Source organism: Lolium rigidum, chromosome 2 (assembly GCF_022539505.1).
Source record: "Lolium rigidum isolate FL_2022 chromosome 2, APGP_CSIRO_Lrig_0.1, whole genome shotgun sequence".
In the NCBI taxonomy this organism is placed as follows: Eukaryota; Viridiplantae; Streptophyta; class Magnoliopsida; order Poales; family Poaceae; genus Lolium; species Lolium rigidum.
The window spans coordinates 52040887-52046886 of NC_061509.1; positions in this window are offsets into that span (position 1 = coordinate 52040887).

Sequence of the window (6000 nt, forward strand, 5' to 3'; positions counted from 1 at the left end):
ACATACACGCGCATACACTTACCCCTATGAACGCACATACGCACAACCTACCTCATGAGCACCTTCAGAAGACTGAGTCAGCGGATCGAATCTTGAAATTGACAAAGTCACTAAAGACGTCTCGCTGTCGACGGAAACGTCGACTCCCACTAAAAAATATTCCGCCTTTATGAGGTTTGCATGTTCTTATTCGTTTTGCTCCGGCATGTTACCTTGTCTCTTATCATACAAGTTCTTATGATTGACGTATCACTACTCCATACTAGATATAGTACATACACATCGATCGGACGGTATCCGACCTTGGATCAATACGTGTCTAGATACACACCAAAATAAATAAATCTACATTAAAGGCAAAAGGTTTTACGATAGTGAAGGGAAGGATCGGAGACTCGGAGTACGTACTACTTTTTCACGATCCATTCACACTGGCCGGCGCCATAGACAAGAAGAATACATGCATCATGCATGCACATAAACTACAGTACTTATTAATTAGACACGTTTACAGTCGCGGGGAGTACAGTTTGGAACTACTACATCTATCATCTATGCATGTTGTCGCAAACTTAACAAACCTTAATTTTGTCTTGCAGGATCACGACGTTTTACAGGCGAAACTCTATTGCACCAGGCTGGAGCTGCAGAAAACACTGGCCCTGTCTGCCTACGCTGACGAGACAATCTGCAGGCTCGCTGTGCTCGCGTGCAGGGTAAAGCAGGAGAGGGACGACGCGTACATGAAGCGGAACGAGCTGCTGGTGGAGCTCCAGGCGAGAAGGAACGCACAGGTGATGATGGCGGCGGAAGGAGATTCTGTCGCTCCGGCCAAGAGCACGGCCACGGGGAGCGGCGCGCCTGGCATGGCGGGGAAGAAGAAGAGCTCTGGGAGTGAGCTCGGTCTCGTTGCTGAACAGATACTTAGTCTCTCGCGGAAGAAAGAGGAGGTGGCCGAAGCCAAAGCTCCCGTACATGACGACAACGACGCGGGGATTGCGGATTCTGAATCGACCGGGGTTGAAGGTTCGATCGACGAGAAAGAGGAATGCTGCGGATTCTGAATATTGAAAATAATGTGTTTTTGTTCTTGTCACAAGTTAAAGCGGTTCTCTTCTTGGTATCTTACTATCTTCTGCCTTTAGTAAATTTCGCCTGAACCAGTCACCTCAAATTGCACACCACCAAGAAGCTAAAAAATTCCTCTCCTAGATCACAAAGGAAGATCAGCATATTATACTTTGACCAGTAGGATGGATAACCATATTGGTGGATTATTCACGTCTTTTTTCTAGCTAGGCTAGGCCTGGCAAGCTTCTCTTGCTGTGAGATCACCATATGGGCGGATAATTGGTGTCTTTAAAAAAAAAAGATCATCCTGCCGTTTTATTCAAAATATAAAAAATTGGGGAATACCAGAGGACAAGATCAAATAAAATTGTCTCACTACAAAAAGAGTACACATATTTCTACTCAATCTGAATTAGAAAACTTAGCTTCTAATTTCTATACTAGTCTTCTCACATCATAGAATCATACCTCCATGGAGTTTTTTTTCTTCGAAATGGGGATAAAACCCCGGCTTCTGCATCATGATGATGCACACGGTCTTTTATTAAAAAATCTCAATCATTTGTTCTTACAACTCAAGCATCACCTAAAATTGATACAAGAATCAACCAGCGAAACAGATAAAACATAGTATCACTACACATCACTGTAACCGCCTAGTATGTCGTCAGCCAGCCTGGCACAAGATATCCTGAGCGACCGTCTGGAGCCGTGTGCATCCAGAAGCCATGGTATCCCGCTGTCCCTCCGACGAAAGGAGGGCCCCTAGCAGAACCCAATGTGACATCATATGGATAACCTGCAAGAAATGAAAAGATTGTTTTTTGTTAAAGATGATATCATTTCTTACCCTCCATATAGACCAACATAAAGCAGAAATCCCAACTCGAATGAATACCTTAGATTGTTTATCTACTCCATTTAACCAATTACCAAACATATTCGTAATATTGGTAATCACAAACAACGTAGCATAGAAAGTTATGCAAGACATGAATGATAAAATATTTGTTCTCTTTACAGACTGGGAGATTCAGAAAGCTCTTTTTATGATTCACCCGAATAAGTCCCCGGGCCTAGATGGTTTCACGGCTAGGTTAAATATCAAGCATTGAGATTTGTTGAAAGAGAGCGTATGTGATGTTATTAGGAAATTTCTGGAAGGAGGAGATATGCCAGAGATTGTTGTCAACACCCGGATTTTTAAGTTCAGATGCCTATTATGCCATACGTCGCAATCCCAGGAAGATTGTTGTTGCGAGACATAACAGTTGATATCATAAGTCATCCCATTTCACATGTTCCCATCTAGAGTAGTCACTTTTATTTGTTAGCACTAGCAACTAATCATGAGGGGTGCTAACTAGCTTTGATTGCTCGAGGCTAAATTTGATACTCTTGTAGTACTCTATATTTAGACCAAAGTTTACTATAAAAGGAAGCTTTAATAATCAAAGGAAAAGCTCGTAAGAATAAAACTTAGGATTGGATCATGAAGCATAAAGTAATAGGTGAGTGTGACTTTCTCTGATAGAGCTTTGCACTTTGCAAGAATATTAGCTTGCCTTGGCTGGTGTACTGATCAAAGTGGTCTTCTTCTTCCTGGAAGTAGACCTCCTCCTCCTGGTACTCCTCGGTACTAGCGTCGAAAAACGGATACGAAGTATACAATCACCAAACAATTCTTAAGAGCTAGACTAAACACACCCATGATGCACACAAGCTATTCTAGCATCACAACAATATTATTAGGTTGGTTGTCTTTGTTTTCTTATTAAGAAAAATAATTTCCTCTCATTACAAATATTGATTAGGGCTTCTCTTTAGTCCTTGGAGAAATAATTTCCTCTCATTGAGGCCGGTTAAGATTTAAGTTCCTCAAATAATAATGTATGAACCCATGTTGACCAAGGTCAACACTTTATAATCATCATTTGGGAAAATGATTTAAATGATGTATCACACCTCATACAATTTAACACTAACATAATTATAATTTAATATCACCAAAATAATACGATATGAGATTTATTAGACTAAGGTCCCTACCTCATGCTGAATTACTTGAGACAAAGATTTAAATGAGAGCAATACGTCTCATATGATTTAATAGATAGTTTTGGATAATTTGAAATGGACTAGAAATAGCCATATAGCTATTATTTAATCTAGACCATGATCATATGAATTAACTATGTCATATTTTTACATATTCAGATAGACAATATGAATTGTGATTTTTGAGAGTTGGAATCAACTCAAAAGCATTTTTGGTTGATTTTTAATAATTTTTTGAAGTTCAAAAAGGCTCTGCCTTGCTATTTTTATCACATTAATTCTACAAAGAATCTAGGATTGAGACCAGTGTAGTTGTTTAGATAATTTTCTAAGCTTTCCAAATATATAAAATTTATTAAATTTGACCGAGTAGATTTGATTCTATTCAAATTTGAATATGAAACCAGTAAGCAATTTGAATTAAATTGGAATACTCATATTTGAATTTTTGGGCCAACGCGGGAAAAGAAAATGGGCCAGGAGGGGTTAAACGGGTTGGGCCGGCCCAGCTATGCGCACGTTGCACGTGGGCCGCCTGACATGGTGGGGCCTACTCGTCAGTCCCTCTTAAAACCCGAATCGGTATCTCTCAACGTGGCACGCACGATTAGAGGTGGATCGGACGGCTGCGATTCGTCCTCGTCGGCGACGAGCTCCGGCGAGGTCCAAACCCTACCGGCGGCCAGGGGGGTGCAGGGGAGGTCCTTACCGGCGTCCAGCGAGGTCAGCGAGGCGGGCAAACGACCGAGGCGACGAAGGCGAGTCGAGGGAGGGTCGCGGCGGCTCCTAAGGTGGACGAATTCGAGGGCTCGGTCTTCAGCGTCTCCGGCGGCCTCTGGTGAAATTGGGGTGGCGTGGTGGCTAATGTGAAGGGGGAGAGCTGCGAGGAGAGCAAGTGAGAGGAGGGGAAGCTGGCTGTGTGCTTGAATCAGGAGGGGAGGTGCTCCTTTTATAGCGGCGGAGCGAGGCCGTGTGCTGTGGAGAGGGTTGACCATGGCGCGGGCATTACAGAGCGCTAGCGAGCTAGGCGAGGGTGTGGTGCTGTTCAGCATGTCCTGGCGGTTGATGTAGGATAACGTTGCATAGAAAACAAAAATTTTCCTACCGCGAGCACGCAATCCAAGCCAAGATGCAATCTAGAAGATGGTAGCAACGAGGGGGTATCGAGTCTCACCCTTGAAGAGATTCCAAAGCCTACAAGATGAGGCTCTTGTTGCTGCGGTAGACGTTCACTTGCCGCTTGCAAAAGCGCGTAGAAGATCTTGATCACGATCGCTTCCAGCGCCACGAACGGGCAGCACCTCCGTACTCGGTCACACGTTCGGTCGTTGATGAAGACGACGTCCACCTCCCTGTTCCAGCGGGCAGCGGAAGTAGTAGCTCCTCTTGAATCCGACAGCACGACGGCGTGGTGTCGGTGGTGGTGGAGAAATCCGGCGGAGCTTCGCTTAAGCGTGCGGGATGTGGTGGAGGAGAGAGACCGCTAGGGTTTGGGGAGAGAGAGGGGTTGGGCGCCGGCCCTCTAAGGGGTGCGGCCAAGGCTGAGGCTTGAAGTGATGTTATCACCAGAATTTGACCGAGTCAGAGGTGGGCCGCGATCAAGATGGGTTTGAAGAAATATATATAGAAGGAATACGTGAATCGGCCTTTTATACCAAGTTGGGCTTAATTGCCCGTTTATCTGTAACATATTAGATCGCATCTTAGTTTAGAGATAGAATCTTACTCGTGCACGGTTTGGTGCACGCCCACATTAGAGAGTCCGCTGGACTATAAATATGTACCTAGGGTTTATGGAATAAACAACCAACGTTCAACCACAAACAAATCTCGGCGCATCGCCAACTCCTTCGTCTCGAGGGTTTCTACCGGTAAGCATCATGCTGCCTAGATCGCATCTCGCGATCTAGGCAGCACAAGCCTGCCTACGTTGTTCACGCGTTGCTCGTACTGAAGCCTTTTTTATGGCGAGCAACGTAGTTATCTTAGACATGTTAGGGTTTGCATTGTTCTTCATGCTGCATGCTTTCGTAGTGCAACCCTTGCATGTCTAGCCGCCCTTACGCCTATCTTAGGCGTAGGGGCGGCACCCCGCTTGATCATAGTTTAGTAGATCTGATCCGTTACGATTGCTCCTTGTTCTGCAAGGATTAGTTTAATATCTGCAATAGTTAGGCCTTACAAAGGGGGGGAGGATCCAGCGGCACGTAGGGTGTCGTTCGTTGGCCCTAAGCAGGATGTTCCGAGGATCAACCTCGTGTTGGTTTTTAGGCCTTGCTTAGGATCGGCTTACGATCGCCGTGCGTGGCCGCGAGGCCCAACCTGGAGTAGGACGATCCGATTATGCGGTGAAAACCCCACATCGTCGTAGATCTCATTAGCTTTACCTTGATCAAGCAGGACCACCATATATTCGGACACCTCGTCTGAATCATGGGTGGATCGGCTCTTTGAGCCGATTCACAGGATAACCTGAGAGCCGATCGAGGCTCGTATTTAACGTTTACGTGTAGGATAACGTAGCATAGAAAACAAAAATTTTCCTACCGCGAACACGCAATCCAAGCCAAGATGCAATCTAGAAGACGGTAGCAACGAGGGGGTATCGAGTCTCACCCTTGAAGAGATTCCAAAGCCTACAAGATGAGGCTCTTGTTGCTGCGGTAGACGTTCACTTGCCGCTTGCAAAAGCGCGTAGAAGATCTTGATCACGATCGGTTCCGGCGCCACGAACGGGCAGCACCTCCGTACTCGGTCACACGTTCGGTTGTTGATGAAGACGACGTCCACCTCCCCGTTCCAGCGGGCAGCGGAAGTAGTAGCTCCTCTTGAATCCGACAAGCACGACGGCGTGGTGTCGGTGGTGGTGGA